At 43.0% G+C, this 26062-nt stretch overlaps 1 protein-coding gene across 12 annotated transcripts in view; it reads right to left on the reverse strand.

The window, feature by feature from the left end:
- Positions 1-26062, reverse strand: part of kmt2ca (lysine (K)-specific methyltransferase 2Ca) — a 455613-nt gene that overhangs the window by 236936 nt on the left and 192615 nt on the right. The gene's annotated exons all lie outside the window — the stretch shown is intronic.

A 26062-nucleotide genomic window follows, 5' to 3' on the forward strand; every position in this document is an offset into this window, starting at 1 on the left:
CCCCATTTAGAAAATAGTCTATGCCTCTATTCTTCCTACCAAAGTGCATGACCTCACACTTGCCCACGTTGTATTCCATCTGTCACTTCTTTGCCCATTCTCCTAATCTGTCCAAATCCTTCTGCAGCCTCTCCGCCTCCTCAATACTACCTGTCCCTCCACCTGTCTTTGTATCATCTGCAACCCTGTCCCCATTTGTCTTTTCTAATTCTACAAAGTGATCTGTATCCTTGGACTTTTGTCCAACCTGCATCATTGCTGCACCAGGTCATGACAGCAGAGCTTTGGTTGGAATAAAATCCATGTGAAAATAATCTGGGCAATTGACAATATTCAAGTATTGAGTTTCTTTTCACAATGTAGCCATGAAATTGAAAAGCAAGCATCCCAGATCATGCTCATGTGTCTCCAAGCATAAATGACAATGGTTTGGACCTTGAACAGGTCAGAGCTCTATGCTACAGTTGATATACAGTCACATGGACTGAGAATGATTTTGAGTTGGGGAGAGAAAGAGAAAAATAGATGTGATTAAGATTTTAACAAGCCTCAGCACAAGAGAAGTATTTCAGCTGCTAAATCACACATGCTACTACATCACTGTAATTCTCTTCCTTGTTTTCACCCCCTCCTATCATACCACTACCTCACAACCCTGCACCAAGCACGACTTCCTTGATTACTGCTAAGAAACCAGAACTGACGATCAACTAGAATTTTGACTTGGACAAAATCCAATTTGGCTCCTAGTACAGGTTACATCATCACATTTCAACATCACTGAAAACTGATGAACAGGCTGTCAAATAAACAAATGAACTTCAGTTCTTTTCTGACATTTACACAGAAAATAGCAAATCACTAGGGAGGCATTACAATGGTGCATTACAGCCCTGGCTGTGAGCCACAGAAGTTGGGCATTAAATACATTTATTTTAATCCATTCCACCACCTATTCCACAGAACGCAAGCAGAAAATTTAACCAGTTTCCTTAGAAGTATCCCATGTTGTAACACCGGATAGCAAAGAAAAGCACCTGGCCTTTCACCAAGAATAGTACACCAAAGGCAAATCTGTTCACATTCCAACCCACTGAACCGAAGTGACATGTTGGAGGTTCAGGCAATTTCTTAGAGATAGTTTACAAGTGGAGCTGTTTGCTAATGATTATAGTATTCGGCTACATTCACAACTTTCAAATAATGAAGCAGTCCATGTCTGCATGCAAGACCTAGGCAGTATAGAGGCCTATGACGGTCCAGCATTGGGTGCACTGAGACATGTCAGCAAGACTTTTTCAGCAGCATCCCCCTTACCAGTGACCTCCATCACCTAGAAGGACGAGGGCAGCAAGTAATTTTTTTTTTTATTCATTCATGGGATGTGGGCGTCGCTGGCCAGGCCAGCATTTATTACCCATCCCTAGTTGCCCCCTAGTTCAGAGGGCATTTAAGAGTCAACCACAGTGCCGTGGATCTGGAGTCTCATGTAGGCCAGACCAGGTAAGGATGGCAGATTTCCTTCCCTCAAGGCCATTAGTGAACCAGATGAGTTTTTGCAACAAACAACACTGGCTTCACAGTCATCATCAGACTTTTAATTCCAGATTTTCATTAAATTCAAATCCCACCATCTGCTATGGTAGGATTTGAACCCGGGTCCCCAGAGCATTATGCTGGGTCTCTAGATTACTAGTCCAGCAAAAATATCACCAAGGCATCGTCTCCCCAGATGTGAACAACGTTACCTCCAAGTCACTCGCCAATCTGACTCAGATATACATCACTGCTCGTCATCCTCGCAGGGTCAAATTCTGGAGCCCCATACCTAATAGCACTGTAGCAGCACATTCATTACACAGACTCCCAACAAGAAATAACACACCACCACCTTCTCAAGGGCACCATGGGACAGGCAATAAATGATGACCTTGTCACAATGCCCATTTATAATCTCAGCCAGTTCTCTGATCTATTCATAACTGGGCCTGACTTTGTGGTAACAATTACAAGACTATCAGTGCTTATGATTATTATGGGATAAATTGGACAGCAACTTTAGGCATCTGTACATGCACAGTTAAATGTGGAACTTTAGAAGCTGCCAGAGATACCCCAATCCTCAACAGTACGCTGTTGCAGTCCTCATGACATTGAAATGACTGCAACAGCATGATTTGTTGTGTTTGCCCACTAATTCCACACTAAAAATAGCAGAAAATATTAGGAGTTGTACAGTCAGGACTGAGTGACTTTTTAAATGGAGAAATAAGTGATCATTTCTGATGCACAACCTCTCTGGCCCTGAAACATTAGTTTTACAGCTGTAGAGCCTCATCCTCGATGAAGATTGGCACTTTTAAAAAATATTTCTATCTGTTTCTCATCTCACTCCCTCCACCACCAACGCACAGTAGCAGCAGCGTGTACCAAATTCACCAAGGCTCCTTCAACAGCGCCTTCTAAACCCATGACCACTCCCAAGGGCAGCAGATAGAGGGGAACACCACCACCAAGAAGTCCCCCTCCAAGTCACTCACCATCCTGACTTGGAAATACATCGCCGTTCCTTCACTGTCGTTAGGTCAAAATCCTGGAACTCCCTTCCTAACAGCAGTGGGTGTACCTACACCACATGGTCTGCAACGGTTTAAGGCAGCAGCTCACCACCACCTTCTTAAGGACAATAAATGCTGGCCCAGCCAGCGAAGCCCACATCTCATGAATGAATAAAAAAAATCCCATCCACATTTCCCAATTGTTATTTTGCTTTCCATATATAATTTAAATCTAAGTTATATTTTTTGCTTTATACTTCTGATTTGGACTTTTATACCTCATTGAGGCATCTTCAATCTGACTGGTTGAAGGGCCTTGCTGTTGCTTTCACTGGTCACAGACATCACAGGTCTCTGGAGAGAATGGTGAGCTGGAATAGACACCCAGTTACAGGAAGCCTCTCCTCTGATGCCCAACAAAACTTCTGTGGGCCAGCTGTCAGCAAGATGTTTGGCACGTGCTGTTCCTTCACATCAAGTCCAATGCTTCACTAACTTAATCCGCACCACTACATAAATTACTGAAGTAACCTTTAACAGGTTAGGAATTCTTGTCGGAAAACGTAAAGTAAAACAAGTAAACTGACAGTGCCAGGGTCAAAGCCCATTGATACTTCATGAAGTATGAACTTATAAGTGATTCGTTAACAAACATTAAAGCTAAGCATTCCAGCAGTTTCTAGTTTTGGATTTCAATAAGTCATAGAATCATACAGCATAGAAGGGAGCCATTCAGTCCACCATGCCAGGTCTTTGAAAGTGCTTTCCTATTTATCCCACTCCCCAGCTCTTTACCCCGTAGCCCGATTATTTTTTTAGGCGCATATCAACTTTCCTTTTGAAAGCTGCTTTTGAATCCACTTCCACCACTCTTTCAGGCAATGGATTTCTCTGGGTAAATAAAAACTCTTCATCTTGCCCTTGGATTTTTTTTTGCCAATTATCTTAAATCTAAGTTCTCTGGTTACCAAGCCTCCTGGTGGAAACCATTTCTCCCTATCTGATCTCAAAATCCCTCAATTTTGAACGTCTCTATTAAATCACCATTTAACCTCCTTAGCTCCAAGGAGAACAATTCCAACTACTCTAGCCTGTCCACATAACTGAATTTCCTCAGATCTAGTACTACTTTGGTAAATCTCTTTGCACCATCTCCAAGGCCCAGACATGCTTTCTGAAGTGCAATGCCCAGAATTGGACACAATATTCCAGCTGAGGTTTAACCAGTGAGTTAAAAAGGTTTATGATAACTTCCTTGCTTTTACACTCATGTCTCTATTTATAAAGTCAAGGTCAAATGCCGTTTAAAAGTCTATTAACAAAAATTTCATCAACCCTCTGTTATTTCATTGAAGAACTTAATCAAGTTAGAGACGCACAAATTGGCTTTAAGAAATCCATGTTAACTGTCATTTATTAACCTATGTTCTTCCAAATGGGAGTTAATTTAATCTACAATTATTGTAACTAGAGGTTTTCTCACCACTAATGTTAGGCTGACTGGTGAGAAGTTAGGTGGTTCATCTCTCTTCCATCTTTGAACAGAGTTGCAACATTCAAACCCTCTTGTCCTCTGGCATCACTCCCATATCCAAGGGAGCGACTGAAAAATTGTGGATACAGCCTGCACTATTTCCACCCTCATTTCTGTCAAAAACTTAGGAATCATTCCACCTGAACTGACTTGTCTGCTTTGAGTACTGTCAATTCCTCTTTTCTTTTAATCCTTTCCAATTTCCTATCCAATCTAAAAAAAAAAGCAGCATCCTCTCCTTTAGTAAAGACAGATGCAAAGTACTGATTTAATGTTTCAGCATTTAGTGCCTCCACAAGACGATTCTCCTTTTGGTTCTTAATCAGCCCTGCTTTTCCTTTGATTATGTTTTTACTTTTTATAAATATTTATCAAAGACTTTAGAGCTCTATTTTATTACCAACTAACCTTTTCTCATACAGTTTCTTTGTTCATATGTCATTTTTCTGCTTTGCTTTGCAATATCTATATTCAGCTTAATTATATTATGAACCTGACATTATTCATAGCCCCCTCTTTCTGCTGCATTTTAACCTCAATTTCTATAACTATCAAGGGAGCTCCAGCTTTGGATGTCCTTCCTTTCCTCCCCGTAGAAACTTCTCTAGTTTTCACCTGAAATATCTCTTCTTTGAAGGCCTCCCATTGCTTATTTTCCTGCCAATCTTTGTTTCCACTCCACCAAGGTCAGATCCTTTTCGACTCACTGAAATTAACAATTGCAGTTGAAATTTTCACCATTAGTCAGACTTTCCCATAGCTACTCTAAACCTAATGGTATTGAAGTACTTAATTTTGCAGTATGGTCATCAATAATCATACAACTAAAACATATTTATTTACAAACACACAAACAAATATTATCACATTATCTGGTGCACAACTCCTACTTATGTACAAATCTTTCTTATCATTTTTACAATTGCCATTTCATAAATACATAGAATTTACATTGATATACAAATTATGCACCTATGTTCATTGCATGAAGGTGTGATTCATAATCCAAAATTTACAGTAAAAATTATTCTAATTTATTCGTGCTATCCTTTAATGAAGGGCCACAGCTGTGCTCCTTACTGAAAATGCAGCAAAGTAATGACATTCAAATTCTTCAAATATTTACTATTAATTAGTACATCTCCCATGGTGTTCACCCATCGTAAATCAGAGAATAAATTGTTTTATAACTAGCAATCCAGAGGCCTAGGCTAATATTCCAGAGAATGGAAGTTAAAATTATACCTTGGCTGTTTAAAATTGTGTATTCAGTTTCAAACATGTGGCTGACCATGCGGCTGTCATAAAAACCCAACAGGGGAAAGGCAGGCAATGTAACAGGGTGGAATTAGGTGCTCTTCAGGAAGGAGAGTACATGGGGTCAGAAGCTCAGCTTGGAGTTAAATATGAAAACAAAGTTACCAAAAGGCTGATTCAACCTGGCAGTGGCTAGGAGGGGGCTGGAATTGATGGAAAGGGCACAGAGCTTGTGGTGGGTAGAAAAGATAATGATTTCATTTCTCCCAGTGTTTAAATGGGAAAAATTTCAGGTCATCTGACATTGGGTCTCATAAGCAGTTCAACAGCAGAGCGAGAGTGGAGACAGAGAGAGCAGCATTAATTCTATTTTCTTGTTTCTCATCCTGTTTCATCATTCCACATCACGATCTACGAACGGTGAGTGAACAGTCCCTAAACGAATCTTTGGCATCCCATGACATGACTGCGACCTGTTACCTCACCCACTTGCTCATCTATATCTTTATTTGCCATGGTGGTAAAGCACTATTAAAAAATCCACAGATCAGAGGTCTTAAACTCATCAATATTAAACTCAGTCTGGGATAGACATATCCAGTATTAAATGTTTAAACCCCTTACAAACTAAAATACATCTTTTAGCTTAAGAACCCTTTTATTTAAAAAAAAAGGTTATCTTCACATTTGCTAACACGATAATCCTTTAGTGGACCTTTAAATGCAAGTGCCAAAGTGGCAAAAGTCAATGTGTGCTTGGCTCAGAGGGTTAGAAAACAGAAAGCAGCAAAAAAGGTTTAAATTCACAAAAACCCACTGATTTGATGGTTTCGCTGTTACTTCAGTAATTAATTTATTTGTATCCATTGCTCTATTAATGTATTGATCTTTTGATGTGTTGCTGGTCTATAAATGTATTAATTCATTGCTGCCCACCTCTCCATTTAATTCACTGGTACCTGTTGCCACAGTAACTTAATTGACTTGTTGCCCATTGCTGTCTTAATTCATTTTCTGCTGCCCACACAGAAACATTTTTGTGTCAACTATGGCAACATTAGCTAACATTTTTCTGATGAATTTACTTTGAAGGCCAACCAAACTCTCTTTTATGTATGAAAACCCCCACTGGCTTAAAAATTTCAAAAGCTGATAAAATAATAACCAGAGCCAGAGTTGTTAGATGCACCACATAAATGCAAGTTGTTGTAATTGTTCAATTCAATCAATACCAAACATACATTTTTCTGAAGAAATCACAAAACCTATTGCATTTAGCCTTGGTGGCTGGGTGCTTCTCTCAAGCAAACTCCTCAGTAACAACTAACAAGCTCTTGTATCACTGGGTAGAGCTAGGCTTGGGTCCTGGTTACTGTGAATGCAACTGATTTTTCAACCTGTACATGCAACGACTATACCAAAAAGGAGCCAGTTGCAAGTGTTGGTTTCACTGATGTTGCGGCAATTTATTGATTTGAGCCCGCTGCTCTATTAAGACATGGATCTTTCGGTGTGCTTGCTGGTCTATGAATTTATGAATACACTGCTGCCTACTTCTCCATTTAATTCATTAGTTGCCAAAGTAACTTAATTGACTTGATGCCCATTGCTGTCTTAATTCATTTCCTGCTGCCCACACAAAAACATTTTGCCACACTTGTACTTTAGATTATTAATAGTTTTGGATAATATACCAGCACAATAAGTTAACCCAAAACTATTAATTAAATAAAATCCTCTCTAGCACACAAGTCCAATAATGAGTTTTGAAAATTATTCAACATGGCGATTATTTGCAGAATAAAAAAAACCCAGTCTAATTAAAAAAGTCAATTTGAGCACCAGTAAGCTTGTCAACCGCAGAGCCGGCCCTTGTCCTGATCTACACTCCATGCACACACACTCAATTAGGAGCCCTGGCTGATTTTCCCTCTTTCTAACCCAGCAAGCCCAATAACTAGTACTTCTACAGCTGCTGAAACAGAGTTCAACTGGGGGATTGAAGCTGGTTTGTATGGTTCACCATACAATGGCTGAGCCACTAGACACCCCATGGCTTGCCTTTTCGATGGGGAGTTGACCAGTGTTGATGTCCTTCTGGTTGCCCCCCAGGTAGGATAACACTATCTAGGTCAAAAAGGTAAAAATAGTTTTTTAAAAAGTGGCAGCAAAAGTAACAGCAGTCTACATTTTACAGAATTTCTAGTGCACTGGTTATGTACATATAGATGCACCTAAGTGGTGCAAAAAAGATTACATTAAAGGTTGCGAGCTATTTCATTTAGGGTCAAATTGACAGTTCAACGGTTGCAGGAGAGATGAATAAATCATCAGCTTCAATTAACTGCTATTTACAATAGACCTACTTTGAAATTAACAGGGGTCGTCTCAGCAATAACCTTTCCACGAAGAAAGCAATTAAAATATTAAATGAATCAATTTTCTTATTCGGTTCAAAAATGTAATTTTGAGTAAACATTGTAAGTGCTGATCACATCATCAGACAAAATTGGCCCAGAAAAGCTGTCTGCAGAGATATTGCAGATTACAGATTTCAGAATTTCAACCGTGAACACCAGTTCAGTTCCCTCACAATACTGAGTTGAGTGACTCTCCAAGCACACCAAATTCACAAACCATCTTCTCCTTTGACCTCCCCCCCCATTTCATAATCACATTTTCCCTGAGGCAGAACTTGGCAAAAGGGACTCTGAAGCTACCACCAGAAGGCAGCTAAAGCTTCTCACAGATGGTGGGCAGCAGATTAGAACAGTACTATCTGACAGCTCCCAGATACAGTGGACTAGAAACAAAGCCATGGATTTGGTTGAGTAATACCAAGTCTTAGAGCAATGAAGAAAGGCAGCAAGTGCAATGAAGTCACAACTTGCCTGGAGATCAGTTACCAGAGAGAGAGATTTCAGCAACATGGTGGGAAGGTGAGGTTGCGATGAATAACAAGAGCTGGTGTGATTACGAACATATAAAATAGGAGTAGAAGGCCATTCGGCCCCATGAGCCTGCTCCACCATTCAATAAGATCATGGCTGATCTGTTTGTGTTTTGAATTCCACATTCCCATCTATCCCCAATAAACTTTGATTCCTTTGCCTAACAAAAATCTATCTTCACCTTAAAAATATTCAGTGGCTCCCGCCTCGACCGCCTTTGAATGCAGGGAGTTTCAAAGTCACACAGCCCTCAGAAAAAAATTCTCCTCATGTGTCCTAAAAGGGCAACCCCTAGTTGTAAAACAGCATCCTCTAGTTCACCCATGAGAGGAAATATCCTTTATATATCCACCTTGTCAATACCACTATACACTTCAATGAAGTCACTTTTCAATTTTTTAAACTCCAGTGGAAACAAGCCCAGTCTGTCTAACCTTTCTTCATGAGATAAGCCACTCATCCCAAGTATTAATCTAGTAAAGCTCCTCTGAACCACCTCCAATACATTTACATCCTTCCTTAAATAAATCTTAAAAAAACCTACTGTGCCTTCTCTCCTCTTGGCTAAGTCATTGACATAAACTGTAAAAAGTTAAAGCACCAGCACAAAACCCTGCCGGACTCCACTCATCACATCCTGCCGATCAGAAAAAAACCCATTTATGCAGGCTCCACTTTCTGACAGTCAGTCAATCTTCTATCCATGCTAATATGTTACCGCCTACACCATGAATTCTTACTTTATGCAATAACCTTTGATGTGGCACCTTATCAAATGGCTTCTGGAAATCCAAATACAGCACGTCTACAGGTTCCCCTTTATCCACAGTGCATGTTATTCCATCAAAGAACACCAATAAATTGGTTAAACATGATTTCCCTTTCACAAAACCATGCTAACTCTTCCCAATTACCTTGAGTTTCTCCAAGTGTTCAGCTATAACCTCCTTAATGATTGATTCTAACCCCTTCCCCACAACAGAGGTTAAGCTAACTGGCCTATAGTTTCTTGTTTTCTGCCTCACCCATTTCTTGAATAGAGGGGTTATATTTGCTACTTTCTGGTCTGATGGAACCATTGCAGAATCTAGAGAATTTTGGAAAATTAACACCAACACATCTACTGGAGGCGATGGCGTAGTGGTATTGTCGATGGGCTGGTAATCCCCAGGGTAAGGACCTGGGTGTGAATCCTGCCATGGCAGATAGTGGAATTTGAATTCAATTTTAAAAATCTGGCATTAAAAGTATAATGATGACCACAAAATCATTGTTGATTCTTGTAAAAACCTATCTGGCTCACTAATGTCCTTTAGGTCTGGCCTCCAGACATGCAGAAATGTGTTTGACTCTTAAATGCCCTCTGAAACAGCCCAGCAAGGCACTCAGTTGTATCAAACTGCTTCAAAGTCTCAAAAAAGGAATGAAACTAGACAGACCACCCAGCACATACCTAGGCACCCAAAACAACAATGGCAAACAGCCCACGACGACCCTGCAAAGTCCTCCTTACTAATATCTGGGGGTTAGTGCCAAAATTGGGAGAGCTGTCCCAGACTAGTCAAGCAAGAGCCTGACATAGTTATCCTCGCAAAATCATATGTTACAGATAATATCCCAGACACCACCATCACCATCCCTGGATTTGTCCTGTCCCACCGGTAGGAGACCCCCAGGGGAGGCGGCGGCACAGTGGTATACAGTCAGGAGGGAGTTGACCTGGGAGTCCTCAACATCAACTCGGATGCCATGAAGTCAGGTCAAACATGGGGAAGGAAACCTCCTGCTAATTACCGTCCTCCCTCAGCTGATGAATCAGTGTTCCTCCATGTTGAACAACACTTGGAAGAGGCACTGAGGGTGGCATTGATGCAGAATGTACTCTGGGTGGGGGACTTCAATGTCTATCACCAAGAGTGGCTTGGTAACACCAGTACTGACCAAGCTGGCGGAGTCCTAAAGGACATAGCTGCTAGACTGGGTCTGTGGCAGGTGGTGAGGGAACAAACAAGAGGGAAAAACATACCTGATCTCATCCTCACCACCTGCCTGTCGCAAATGCATCTGTCCATGACAGCATCAGTAGGAATGACCACTGCACAAACGTTGTGGAGACGAAGCCCCACTTCACACTGAAGAAATGGCCCAGCAAGCCTCCATCATATTGTGTGGCACTACCACTGTGCTAAATGGGATAGACCATAAGATGTAAGAGCAGAAGTGGGCCATTCATAGCATCGAGTCTGCTCCGCCATTCAATGAGATCATGGCTGACCTGAAAATCCTCAATTCCACTTTCCTGCTTTTCCCCCATACCTCTCGATTCCCTTACTGATTAAAAATCTGTCTTTCTTAGCCTTGAATATATTAACGACCTAGTCTTGAATATATTAACGACCCAGCCTCAACAGCCCTCCGCAATAAAGAATTCCACAGATTCACTATCCTCTGAGAGAAGAAATTCCTTCTCATCTCTGTCTTGTGCCCTCTGGTCCTAGAGTCTCCCACAAGGGGAAACAACCTCTCAGCATCTACCCTGTCAAGCCCCTGAAGAATCTTATGTTTAAATAAGGTCGCCTCTCATTCTTCTAAACTCCAATGAGTACAGGCCCAACCTACTCAATGTCTCCTCATAAGAAAATACCTCCATACCCAGGATCAACCTAGTGAACCTTCTCTGGACTACCTCCAACGCCACTATATCTTTCCTTAGATAAGGGGATCAAAACTGCTCACAGTATTCTAGGTGTGGTCTAACTAGTGCCTTGTCTAATTTTAGCAAGACTTCCCTCTTTTTATACTCCATTCCCTTTGGAATAAAGGCTAACATTCCATTTGCCTTCCCTATTACCTGTTGAACTTGTATGCTAGCATTTTGTGGTTCATGCATGAGGACCCCCAAATCCCTCTGAACTGCAGCTTTCGCATTCTTTCCCCATTTAAATAATATTCAGCTCCTCTGTTATTCTGGCCAAAGTACATAACCTCACATTTTCCTACATTATATTCCATCTGCCAAGTTATTGCCCACTCACTTAACCTGTCTGTATCCCTCTGTAGGCTGTGTGTCAGCCTCACCACTTACCTTCCCACCTATTTTTGTATAATCCGCAAACTTGCCGATAGTGCATTCACTTCCCTCATCCAAGTCATTAATATATATTGTAAATAATTGTGGGCCCAGCACTGATCCCTGTGGCACTTCACTAGATACAGGTTGCCATCCTGAAAATGCCCCCCTTATCCCAACTCTCCGTCTTCTATTAGTTAGCCAATCCTCTATCCATGCTAATATACTACCCCCAACACCATGGGCTCTTATCTTAAGTAGTCTTATGTGCGGTACCTTATCGAACACCTTTTGAAAATCCAAATATATTACATCTACTGGTTCCCCTTTATCTATCCTGCCTGTTACCTCCTCAAAGAATTCTAATAAATTTGTCAGGCATAATTTCCCCTTCATGAAGCCATGCTGACTTTGCTTGAATATACTATGTATTTCTAAATGCTCTGCTATTACATCCTTTATAATAGACTCTAATATTTTCCTAATGACAGATGTTAAGCTAACTGGCCTATAGTTACCTGTTTCTTGTCTCCCTCCCTTTTTGAATAAGGGTGTTACATTGGAAGTTTTCCAATCCTCTGGGACTCTTCCAGAGGATTAGAAAATATAGATTTTGAACAGACCTAGCAACTCAAGACTGAGACCTTGAGGTGCTTTGGGCCATCAGTAGCAGCAGAATTATACTTGAACACAATCTGTAACCTCATGGTCCAGCATAACCCCCACTCCACCATTACCATCATGCAAGGGGTTCAACCCTAGTTCAATGAAGAGTGCCAGAGCGCATGCCAGGAGCAGCGCCAGGCACAACTAAAAATAAAGTGTCAACCTGGTGAATCTATAACACAGGACTGCTTGCGTGCCAAATAGCATAAGCAGCAAGTGATAGGCAGAGCTAAGCCATCACACAACTAACAGATCAGATGGCATTACCATCAATGAAACCCTCACTAGCAACATCCTGGGGGTTTACCATTGACCAGAAACTGAACCTGGGCTAGCCATATAAATACTGTGGCTACAAGAGCAGGTCAGAGGCTAGGAATCCTGTGACGAGTAACTCACCTCCTGACTGCCCAAAGCCTGTCCACCATCTACAGGCACAAGTCAGGAGTGTGATGGAATACTCCCCACTTGCCTGGATGAGTGCAGCTCCCACAACACTCAAAGAGGCTTGACACTGTCCAGGACAAAGGAGTCCGCTTGATTGATACCACATCCAAAAAAATTCACTCCCTCCACCACCGACGCACAGCAGCAGCAATGTGTACCATCTACAAGATGCACTGCAGAAATTCACCAAGGCTCCTTAGACAGCGTCTTCCAAACCCACAACCACTACCATCTGGGGGAACAAGGGCAGCAGACAGATGGGAATACCATCACCTGGCAGCTGCCCTCCAAGTCACTCACCATCCTGACTTGGAAATATATCTCTGTTCCTTGACTGTTGTTGGGTCAAAATACTGGAACTCCCTTCCTAACAGTATTGTGGGTGTAACTACACCACGTGGACTGCAGCGGTTCAAGAAGGCAGCACCACCTTCTCAAGGGCAACTAGGGATGGGCAATAAAGCTGGCAGAGCCAGTGAAGCCCACATCCCATGAATGAATTTTAAAAACTTCATTAGCCACCTCTTTTAGGATATTATAATGAAGTCCAGAGACTTGTCAGTCCACAATCCCATCAGTTTGCTCAGTACTGCTTCCACGGCGATTGTAATTTCACCAAGTTCCCCTCTCCCTTCCACCTCCTGATTTACAGCTATTACTGGAATGTTTTTTGAATCCTCTATAATGAAGACAAAAGCAAATTATTTGTTAATTTCATCTGCCATTTCTTTATTATTTACTAATAACTCCCCAATGTCACGTTCTGGAGGGCCAACACTCATTTTACGTACTCTTTTTCTTGTTAAATACCAGTAGAAACTCTTGCTATCCATTTTACCATTTTTAGCTAGCTTCCTCTCATACTCTAATTTCTTTCTCCTGATTATCCTTTAGGTCATTCTCTGCTGTTCTTTATATTTTGACCAATCATCTGACCTACCACTCATCATTGCACAGTTATTTGCTTTTTCCTTAAGCTGGCTGCTTTCCTTAATTTCTTTAGTTAACCAGGGGTGGTGGGTCCTCCCTTTAGAATTTTTTTTTATACAGTAGGAATAGATTTAGTCTGAGTATTCTGAAATATTCCGTTAATGTCTGCCACTGCTTCCCTATTGATCTATTCTCTCGCCTAGTATCCCAGTTCACTTCAGCCAGCTCAGCTTTCATGCCCACATAGTTGCCTTTATTTAAGTTTAAAATATTATGCTTAGACCCACTCTTCCCCTTTCAAACTGGATGTAAAATTCAATCATATTGTGATCGCTGCTACCAAGGGGTGCCTTCACTCTGAGGTCAATAATTAATCCTGTTGCATTACACAACACCAAGCCTAATATAACCTGCTCCCTGGTTGGGCCGAGATGTGCTGTTCTAAAAAACTCTCTTGAAAGCATTCTATGAACTCCTCATCCAGGCTACTACTGCCAGCTTGATTTTTCTAGTTTATATGTAGATTAAAATCACCTATGATTATTGCCATCCCTTTATCACAAGCACCCATATTTCTTCTTGCATACTTTGTCCTACATTGTGGTTACTGTTTGGGGGCCTGTAGCCCACTCCGTCTAGTGACTTCTTTCCCCTACCGTTCCTCATCTCCACCCAAACCAATTCTACAGCCTGATGTCCTGAAACAAGGTCATCTCTAACTATTGTACCAATGCCATCCTTGCACAACAGTGCTCCCCTCCACCTTTACCTAGTTTCCTATTCTTCCTGAATGTCATATATCTGTCAATATCCAGGACCCAATCCTTGCGTTCTGCAGCCACATCTCCGCAATGGCTATCAGGTAATACTTATTTACTTCAATGTGCGCTATCAATTCATTTACTTTGTGATGAATGCTATGTGCATTAAGATACAAAGCTGTCAGTTTCATCGTTTTGTTATCTTTGTAGCATCTAGTCTTGACTATTGGTGTATTCTTAGCTTTCTCTCTGTCCCTTCCTGCTGTTCTATGACCCTCATTTTCCATATTACTATTATGGTCTCCTGATTTAAATCTACCCCTTGCTTTGCCCCCATCTACCAAGCTTGATCCCTCACCCCCGCCCAGTTTAGTTTAAAGCCCTCCCTACTTCCCTAGTTATGTGATTCACAAGAACATACATCCCAGCACGGCACAGGTGTAGACCATCCCAACGATACAGCCCACACTTCCCCCAGTACTGGTGCTGGTGCCCCACAAACCAGAGCCCACTTCTCCCACACCTGTCTCTGAGCCATGCATTCATCCCTCTAATCTTATTTGTCCTGTGCCAATTTGCATGTGGCTCAGGTAATAATCCAGAGATTACTACCTTTGAGGTTATGCTTCTTAATTTGGCACATAGCTCCTCATATTGACTACGCAGAGCCTCCTTCCTTGTCCTGCCTATGTGGTTGGTACCTACATGGACCACGATGACTGGATCCTCCCCCTTCCAGTGTAAGTTTCTCTCCAGCCCTGAGCAGATGTCCCAAACCCTGGCTACAGGCAGGCAAAACAGCCTTCTGGACTCTTGCTCTTTGCTGCAGAGAACGGTGTCAATCCCCCTCACTATGCTGTCCCCTACTGCCACTACATTCCTTTTTTCTTCCCCCGGTTGAACAGCTTCCTGTACCACGGTGCCACGGCCAGCTTGCTCATCCACCTTGCAGACCTCGCTTTCGTCCGCACAGGTTGAACGCACCTCAAACCTGTTTGACAATTGCCAAGACTGAGGCTCCTACACTACTGTCTGCTCGGTCCCATTACCTGCTTCACTGATGGCCACATTCCTCCTGTCCCTTGCTGCTGACCAAGACAGACGGCCCTGCTCTAAGGGGTGTGACTGTCTTCTGGAACAAAGTGCCCAGGTATCTCTCCCCCTCCCTTATGTTGCACAATGTACGCAGTTTGGTTTCCAGGTCAATAGACCTGATCTGGAATTCCTCTAGCTGCTTGTCTGGGAAGAGTGCCCTGCAGTCAGCATCGCGGTGAAGCAGTCTGAGAAGAGTGTCCTGCAGGCAGTTCTTATTGAAAATAACAAGAGTGACATCACAAGACAGCACAAGAGGACGGCGGAGAGATCAGAACCAGCGCAAGTGCTGGGAAGCTTCAAAAAGTGACGTCAGCACAAAGGTGAGAGCTGATTGGTGAGTAGTGAGTAAGCGTTTTTCTCCAGTTTAAAATAGATTAAGCTAAGGAAAGATAAGAGTTCTAGTTTTAATTTAAATTACATAAATAATTTAACTTTTTTTTACTGTATTTAACTTAAAAGTAAGAGTTTTTCTTCAACTAGAGGCATGGCAGGGCAGCTCAGTCCCGTGTTATGTACCGCCTGCAACATGTGGGAAGTCCTAGGCGCTCCTTGCGCTCTGACTGACCACGTGTGCAGAAGTGCCACCAGCTGCAGCTACTTGAGCTCCGAGTTTCGGAGCTTGAGTGGCAGCTGGAGGCACTCAGGTGCATCCGCGAGGCTGAGCGTTTCGTGGATAGCACGTTTTTAGACGTAGTCACCCCACAGCTTACAGAAGTGCAGACAGAGAGAGAATGGGTGACCATCAGTCAAAAGAAACAAGTCAGGCAGGTAGTCAGGAAGTCCCCAAGGGGCATCTCGCTCAAGAACCGTTTTTCTGTGTTGGAAAACGGTGAGAGTGACGGTTCCTCTGGAGAGTGCAGCCATGCTCATGGCACTGTGAGTGGCTCAGCTGCACGGGGGGAGAGGAAAAAGAGGGGGAAAGCAATAGTGGTAGGAGACCCGATAGTAAGGGGAACAGACAGGTGTTTATGCGGTCATAGACATGACTCCAGGATGGTATGTTGCCTCCGTGGCGCCAGAGTCAAGGATGTCACTAAACGGCTGCAGGGCATTCTAAAGGGGGAGGGAAAACAGACAAGAGATCGTGGTACATATTGGTACCAACGACATAGGGGGAAAGAAGGATGAGGTCCTGCAAGCAGAATTAAGGGAACTAGGAAGCAGATTAAAAAACAGATCCTCAAAGGTAGTAATCTCTGGATTACTTCTGGTGCCACGCTCTAGTGAGTATAGAAATAGGAGGTTAGTTCAGATGAATGTGTGGCTGGAGAGATGGTACAGGAGGGAGGGCTTTAGATTTCTGGGACATTGGGACCTGTACAAGGCGGACGGATTGCACCTGAACGGGAATGGGACCAAAATCCTTGCGGGGAGGTTTGCTAGTGCTGTTGGGGAGGGTTTAAACTAACTTGGCAGGAGGATGGGATCCTGAGAGGTGGTTCAGCAGGGTCAGATGTACAGCCAAAATTAGAAGAGAGAGCATGAGAGTCTGGAAGGCATAGAAGTTATAGGCCAGTTAGGGCACAAGGGAGTTTGGCATGGTTGGATGGTATTTATTTTAATGCAAGGAGTCTGACGAATAAGGCAGATGAGTTGAGGGCACAAATTAATACCTGGAAGTATGATGTCATTGCTGTCACAGAGACATGGTTGAGAAAGGAGCAGGATTGGCAGCTCAATATTCCAGGATATAGGACCTTCAGGCGAGACAGGGGAGGAGGCAAAAGAGGGGGTACCGCAATATTGATCAAGGAATCAATTACAGCAGTAAGGAGGGACGATGTCGTAGATGACTCCTCAAATGAAGCCATGCAGGTGGAAATTAATAAGAAAAAAGCAATCACATTGCTGGGAGTGTACAAACAGTCAGAAAGAAATAGAAGAGCAGATATGTAAGCAAATTTCAGAGAAGTGTAAAAATAATAGGGTAGTAATAGTGGGGGATTTCAACTTCCCCAACATTAACTGGGTTAGTCATAGTGTGATAGGTTTAGAGGGAGCGGAATTCATAAAATGCATCCAGGAGAGCTTTTTAAGCCAGTATGTAGAAGGTCCTACAAGAAAGTTTTGGGGGGGGGGGGGGGGGCGGGTCCTGGACTTAAATTTAGGGAATGAAGCTAGGAAAGTGGTACAGGTATCAGTGGAGGAACATTTTGCAGATAGTGATCATAACTCCGTTAGATTCAAGGTTGTTGTGGAAAAGGACAAGGATGGACCAGAAATCAGAGTTCTAAATTGGGGGAAGGCCGATTTTAATAAGATAAAATATGATTTGGCCAGAATGGACTGGGAGCAGCTACTTTTAGGTAAATCTGTGTCAGAGCAGTGGCACTCATTCAAGGAGGAAATAGGGAGAGTACAGGGCCAACATATTCCAGTAAAGACAAAGGGTGGGACCGACAAATCCAGGGAACCGACAAATCCAGGGAACCTTGAATGTCTAAGGGTATACAGGATTGGATAAAGAGATAAAGGGAGGCTTATGGCAGATACTATGGGCTCAAAACAGCGGAAGCCCTAGAGGAGTATAGAATGTGTAGGTGGGAAACTTAGAAAGAAAATTAGGAGAGCAAAAAAGGGGCATGAAAAAACATTGGCAGGTAAAATAAGTTATTTTACAAGTACATTAAGAGTAAGGGGATAACTAGGGAAAGAGTAGGGCCTATTAAGGACCATAGTGGTAATGTGTGTGTGGAGCCAGAAGACGTAGGTAGGGTTCAAAATGAATACTTTGTGTCAGTGTTCACAAGTGAGGGGGACGACGTGGGTATGGAAATCAGGCAGAAGGACTGTGATATAATTAAAGAAATTAGCATAGAAAGGGAGGAGGTTCTAAGTGGTCTGGCAGGCTTAAAATTAGATACATCTCCAGGCCTGGATGAAACGTATCCCAGGCCGTTGACTGAGGCAAGGGAGGAAGTAGCAGGGGCACTGGCAATAATTTTCAATGCCTCTCTGGCCACAGGAGAGGTGCCAGTGGACTGAGGGACAGCCAATGTGGTACCGTTATTCAAGAAAGGAGGAAGGGATAAACCAGGGAACTACAGGCCAGTCAGTCTAACCTCAGTGGTGGGGAAACTATTGGAAACAATTCTGAGGGACAGAATCAATCTACACTTGGAGAGGAAGGGATTAATCAAGGACAGTCAGTATGGTTTTGTTAAGGGGAGGTCATGCCTGACCAGTTTGATTGAATTTTTTGAAGAGGTGACCAGGTGTGTAGATGAGGGCAATGCACTTGACATAATCTACTTGGACTTCAGCAAGTCTCTTGATAAGGTCCCTCATGGGAGACTGATAATGAAGGTAAGAGCCCATGGGATCCAAGGCAATTTGGCAAATTGGATCCAGAATTGGCTGAGTGGCAGGAAGCAGAGGGTGATGGTCGAGGGGTGTTTTGTGACTGGATGCCTGTGTCCAATGGGGTTCCACACGGATCAGTGTTGGGCCCCTTGCTGTTTGTGGTATACATAAACGATATAGACTTGAATGTAGGAGGGTTGATCAGTAAGTTCGCGGATAACACAAAAATTGGTGGGGTGGTAAATACTGAGGAGGATAGCCTTAGATGACAGGAGGATATAGACAGGCTGGTCAGATGGGCTGATCAGCGGCAAATGGAATTTAATCTTGATGAGTGTGAGGTGGTGCACTTGGGCAGGACAAACAAGGCACGGGAATACACGATGCATGGTAGGACAGTCCAGAGAAGGTTCACGAGATTGATCCCAGAATCACAAGAGCAGAAGAGGTCCTTCGGCCCATCGAGTCTGTACCGACACGTGAGAAACACCTGACCTACCTACCTAATCCCATTTACCAGCACTTGGCCCATAGCCTTGAATGTTATGACGTGCCAAGTGCTCATCCAGGTACTTTTTAAAGGATGTAAGGCAACCCGCCTCCACCACCCTCCCAGGCAGTGCATTCCAGACTGTCACCACACTCTGGGTAAAAAAGCTTTTCCTCACATCCCCCCTAAAGCTACTGCCCCTCACCTTGAACTTATTTCCCCTTGTGACTGACCCTTCAACGAAGGAGAACAGCTGCTCCCTATCCACTCTGTCCATGCCCCATATAATCTAATACACCTCGATCAGGTTGCCCCTCAGTCTTCTCTGCTCCAATGAAAACAACCCAAGTTTATCCAACCTCTCTTCATAACTTAAATGTTTCATCCCTGGCAACATCCTGGTGAATCTCCTCTGAACCCCCTCCAGTGCAACACATCCTTTCTATAATGTGGCAACCAGAACTGCACACAGTACTCCAGCTGTGGCCTCACCAAGGTTCTATACAACTCCAACATGACCTCCCTACTTTTATAATCTATGCCTCCATTGATAAAGGCAAGTGTCCCATATGCCTTTTTCACCACCCCACTAACGTGCCCCTCTGCCTTCAGAGATCTATGGATACACACGCCAAGGTCCCTTTGTTCCTCAGAACTTCCTAGTGCCATGCTGTTCATTGAATACTTCCTTGTCAAATTACTCCTTCCAAAGTGTATCACCTCACACTTTTCAGGGTTAAATTCCATCTGCCAAATGGGAGGTAATGCATTTTGGAAGGTCTAATACAGGCAGGAATTATACAGTAAATGGCAGAACCCTTAAGTGCATCGACGGGCAGAGGGATCTGGGTGTACAGGTCCACAGGTCACTGAAAGTGGCAACGCAGGTGGATAAGGTAGTCAGGAAGGCATATGGCATGCTTGCCTTCATTGGCAGGGGTATTGAGTATAAAAGCTGGGAAGTCATGCTACAGCTGTATAGAACCTTGGTTAGGCCACACTTGGAATATTGCGTGCAATTCTGGTAGCCACATTACCAGAAGGATATGGAGGCGTTGGAGAGGGTGCAGAGGAGGTTTACCAGGATGCTGCCTGGTCTGGAGATTATTAGCTATGAGGAGAGGTTAGAGAAACTCAGATTGTTCTCACTAGAACGATGGAGATTGAGGGGCGACTTGATAGAAGTTTACAAAATTATGAGTGACAAGGACAGAGTAGATAGTCAGAAGCTTTTTCCCAGGGTGGAAGAGTCAATTACTAGGGGACATAGATTTAAGGTGAGGGGAGAAAACTATAGGGGAGATGTGCGGGGCAAGTTTTTTACGCAGAGGGTAGTGAGTGTCTGGAATTCGCTGCCAGAGGAGATGGTGGAAGCAGGTACGATAGCGGTGTTTAAGAGGCAGCTTGATAAATACATGAATAGGATGGGAATAGAGGGATACGGACCCCGGAAGTGCAAAATGTTTTAGTTAACGGGCAATATGATCGGCGGAGGCTTGGAGGGCCGAAGGGCCTGTTCCTGTGCTGTACTTTTCTTTGTTCTTTGTAAGACACTCAACCTCACTGTTAACCACCCGGCCAATCTTTGTGTCATCCGCAAATTTACTAATCCTAACCCCCACATAGTCATCTATGTCGTTTATATAAATGACAAATAACAGGGAACCGAGCACAGATCCCTGTGGTATGCCACTGGACACTGGCTTCCAGTCACTAAAGCATCCTTCTGTCATCACCCTCTGCTTCCTTCAACTAAGCCAATTTTGAATCCACCCTATCAAATTACCCTATATCCCATGTGCATTTGCCTTCTTTATAAGTTTCCCATGTGGGACCTTGTCAAAGGCTTCGCTGAAATCCATATAAACTACATCAACTACCCTCATCTACACACCTGGTCACCTCCTCAAAATCCAGGTATGGAGGGATTTTCTTATGAGGAGAGGTTGAGTAGGTTGGGCCTGTAGGAGTTTAGAGGAATGAGAGGCAACCTTATTGAAACATATAAGATTCTTCAGGGGCTTGACAGGGTTGATGCTGAGAGGTTGTTTCCCCTTGTGGGAGAGTCTAGGACCAGAGGGCATAATCTCAGAGTGGGGGGGCGCGCCCATTTAAGACAGCGATGAGGAGAGAATTTCTTCTCTCAGAGGGTTGTCAATCTGTGGAATTCTTTACAGCAAAGGGCTGCAGAGGCTCAGTCATTATGTATCTTCAAGGCTCAGATAGACAGATTTTTAATCAGTAAGGGAATCAAGGGTTATGGGGAAAAGACCCTGGGAAGTACCAAGGATCAGAGGGATCTTGGTGTGCATGTCCATCGGTCCCTTTAGGTAGCAGGACAGGTAGATAAGGTGGTTAAGAAGGCATATGGGATGCTTGCTTTTATTAGCCGAGGCATAGAATATAAGATTAGGGAGGTAATGCCGGAACTGTATAAAAAGCTGGTTAGGCCACAGCCAGAGTATTGTGTGCAGTTCTGGAATCCACATTATAGGAAGGATGTGATTGCACTAGAGAGTATGCAGAGGAGATTTACCAGGATGTTGCCTGGGCTGGAGAGTTTTACTTATGAGGAGAGATAGGATAGACTGGGGTTATTTTCCTTGAAGCAGAGGAGATTGAGGGGGGACATGATTGAGGTGTATAAAATTATGAGGGGCATAGATAGGGTAGACAGGAAGGAACTTTTCCCCTTGGTGGAGGGATCAATAACCACAGGGCATAGATTTAAGGTAAGGGGCAGGAGGTTTAGAGGGGATGTGAGGAAGAATTTTTTCACCAAGAGGGTGGTGGGAATCTGGAACTCACTGCCTGAAAAGGTGGTAGAGGCAGAAACCCTCATAACTTTTAAGGAGCATTTTGATGTGCACTTGCAATGCCATGGCATACAAGGCTATGGGCCTAGTGCTGGAAAATGGGATTAGAATAGTTAGGTGCTTGTTTGACTGGCGCAGACTCAATGGGCCGAAGGGCCTTCTTCTGTGCTGTATCCCTCTATGACTCTACACTTTCAGCTAACATGTGTGTCATGGATCGCCTTGGTGTCCAAAAGCACCAACGTTTCACAGCTGCAACAGAACACCTGTCCTGTCATTATTACTTATGTTATTTAGTTAAGTTAATGTAATTATTCACTTAATTAACTTAGAACAATTCCTATGTATGCCACGCATTCCCCGTGCACTGAATTTCCATGTGAACCTAATTCGCTACGCACTCAGGCAAAGTCCCCTGTCTCCTCCTGCGCCCCAAATGATTAAGTGACTTTTTACACTTTCTGAAGTTCACTATTATCATAACATGCTTTACAATGCATACTGGTGAATCTCTCCTGATGCTGCTTAATGATTGAGGTACTTTGTAGCATAATGATAATGGCATGTTACAGCTAGCAATCGCAGCTCTGAATATGCAGCCTTTGTTGGGGTTATCCACTCTGCTGACCTGACAGAGAATATCGTTTCAGCCATTCCCTTTTTGATTGGTCAATTTAATTCCATTCAATTAGTCAGCCTTCCGTCTTCCAAGACGATGGCTTGCACCGTGGTGCTCATCTCTGTGTTAAGTTAATATTTTTTCAAATTGGCCTTCAAGATCAGAGAGTTCTGATCCATATTGCGCTAGGACCTCAACGATTTACATTTTGTATTAATGACTTGGATGAAGGGGTTGGCTGTATTATAGCCAAATTTGCTGACGATACAAAAATGAGTAGAAAAGCAAATTGTGAGGAGGATACAAAGAGTCTACAAATGGATATAGAGAGGTTAAGTTAGTGTGCAAAAATCTGGCAGATGGGAGTATAATAGGGGAAAATGTGAGGTTGACAACTTTGCTGGGTAGAGTAGAAAAGTAGGTTATTATTTGTGGAGGATCCACAAATCTCCCCATCCTCAATGATGAGGGAGCCCAGCACATCAGTGCAAAAGATAAGGCTGAAGCATTTGCTACAATCTTCAGCCAGAAGTGCCAAGTGGATGATCCACCTCAGCCTCCTCCGGAGGTCCCCAGCATCACAGATGCCAGTCTTCGGCGAATTCAATTCACTCCATGTGATATCAGCATACATCCGTTCCAGAGCTTCCCGGATACGGGGCCTGGTGCCTGTATAATTAAACAACAATTTGCATCGATAGTGCCCTCATCACATCAACAAAATATGGGAGCATTTTACAGACTGGAGAACAAAACTGACGACAGCAAGTAGCATGAGTCAATGGGCAGGATGAAAAGAACAACAGTGAAAATACAAAAACAAAACAATGCAGATGCTAGAAATCTAAAATAAACTGAAAGCGTTGGAAATACTCAGGTCTGACAGCATCTGTGATGAGGGAAACCTTGTGATTTCAGACTACGTAACATTTAGGTCATGGGAAACAATGAGAATAATAAACTATATAATCTTATTAAAAGCAGTGCCACATTTTAGTGACTCAGAATAATTGTGCATTAGAATGTATTCTGCAATAATTGCTTCTGACAATGCTGTTCTCATCTTAGCTTAACATTCTTTTAAATGCTAAGTTTTGTCATCAGAATAGACCTGTGCTGTTAGTGAAAAGCATTTGGTTAACTTTTAAGACAGAGTGGAGAATTTAAGGAAAGAATTCCAGAGGGTAGTGGCATGGTGGCTAAAAGACCAATCACCAAAAGTGAAGCAGTGAGGAAAGGGGATAGAGGAGGCAATTAGTATCGAAGGAGCAAAACGTGCAAGTGCAATTTAAGGCTGAACCAGGTTAATGATGTATGATGAAGTGAGCCTGTGGAGTTTTTAAAAGGTGAAGAATAATCTTTTAAACTTATTTGTTGGGAATGGTGCTTAGCCAGGACTTGTACAATGGAATTTTTTTTTCATTCTTTCATGGGATGTGGGTGTTGCTGGCTAGACCAGCATTTTTACTGCCCATTCTTAATTGCCCTTCTTGAACTGCTGCAGTCCATGTGGTGTAGGTACACCCATGGTGCTGTTTGGGAGGGAGTTCCAGGACTTTGACCCAGTAATAGCGAAGGCATAGCGATATAGTTCCAAGTCAGGATGCTACGTGGCTTAGAAGGGAACTTGCAGGTGGTGGTGTTTCCATGCAAGTGGGGTTTTTGTGATTAAGGACATGAATATGAGTATTGAGTGTCTGGAGGGAGTTTAAGATAATTCCCTTCCCCCGAATCCCACCATCAAAGATTCTCTTTCAGAATCTCAGAACCTGAGTGATTCAGGAAACAATTATAAGAGAATTAGAAGGCTTCAGCCATAAGTGCTGCAAAAAAATGTGTTACAAAACTTAGCATTTAAAAGAATACTAAGCTAAAATGAGAACAGCATTGTAAGAAGCAATTCTTGCAGAATATATTCTAACGCACAATTATTCTAAGCCACTAATATATGGCAACTGCTTTTAATAAGATTATATAGTTCATTATTCTCATTGTTTCCCATGACCTAAATGTTGTGTAGTTCCTTACTTTTAGTCTTTTCTTCATTCTAAAACATTTAGGCTCTTAAAATCATCTATTGTCACTTAACCATTTCGTAATTTAGAGCCCCTTTCCACTCATTTCAATTTTAGCAATCTCTTTTATGAAAGGCCATGTCCTTTCATCCAGGCTTCTCAGATGAAACATCTTAATGAGATTCCCTAGCAATTATTCTTCTGAATGGCTGCTTAAAGTAGGGACACAGGAAGACAAAGGAGCATAAAAGACTACTTCAGTCTAGTATGCTCACCTACCTGAGTTCAAAATCAGAATTCTGCTTATATCTCTCAATTAATTTTCTACTCAAATGCCTGCCCCAACTCCCTCTGGAAATGACTGATGTTATCAGTTTCAACTGGCTCCCTAAGCAGTCCATTCCAAAAATTCACCACCACCTCTCTTAGGCAGTCACTCGCACTTCCACTCTGGTTTGATGGTTTCAGAGATGGCTAATATGTCTAATGTGTGATCTACAGACTCTGACATGTGGTGCATGGTGGTTATTTAGGTGAGGTGTTGGGAGGTTTCTGTGTTCCCTCCAACATCTTGACTTCATCTCTGCATGTTCCCAAGTCTCTTGTTGTTTTGGACATTTCCCAAATGAATCTTCTCCATTTTAGTCAGTCACAAGCCAAGAACTTCCATGAGCTGGTGGGTTTAATCAATTAAAGGGTGCTTTGAGGACATCCCTAAGCCGTTTGTCCTCCTGGGTGTCTTCTGTTACAATCGAGTTCTGAATTGGTTCGGGAGTCTCATGTTAGGTATATGAGCAATGCATCCTGCCCAGCAGAGCTGGTTTTGAGTGATTACCACCTTGATGTTGGGCATGTTCGCTTGGAAAAGGACGCTGCTATTGGGCCACCTTTCTCACACTTGATTTGGAGGATCTTGCAAAAGCACCGCTGATGGTACGTCTTGATTGTTTTGAGGTGCCTGCTGTAGGTTGTTCAAGGCTCTGAAGCACATAGCAGCATGGGGACCACTGATGCCCAGTAAACCATGATCTTAATCTCAGGTTTGAGATCCTGGTCCTCAAATACTCTTTCCCTCGATTTACCGAAGGCTGAGCTGCTACATTGGTGGCAATGATGAGTTCCATCATCTATATCTGCCTTCATTGGGAGGAGGCTCCCAAGATGTAGAAAATGGTCTACATTTTCCATGATCTCACTGATGGCAGTGGGGGAGGTGTGCTGTGGGAACTGATTGGAGTAGGACCTTAGTTTCCCATACTTTGAATGAAAGGCACATTTTCTCATGTGCTTTGGAGTGAGTTGACAATGACCTGGAGTTTAGTTTCTGAGTGAGCACACATACAAGTGCCATACATCGGTGTGAAGTTATATTCAATCAACTTCCCTCTTCTGAGCTCCATCCAAAGTCCCCTCATAAACCCAGGGCTTTGCAAATAATTTCTCAGAATTCAACTTGAGAATGACAAGACAAGGCATGGAATGAAGCTCAGAGGTGGTGAACAGATTGGGAAGCTGCACTGACAAGTGATGGATGTCATGTAATTTACAAA

The sequence above is a fragment of the Cetorhinus maximus genome, chromosome 3 (genome assembly GCF_964194155.1).
Source record: "Cetorhinus maximus chromosome 3, sCetMax3.hap1.1, whole genome shotgun sequence".
Taxonomy (NCBI): Eukaryota; Metazoa; Chordata; class Chondrichthyes; order Lamniformes; family Cetorhinidae; genus Cetorhinus; species Cetorhinus maximus.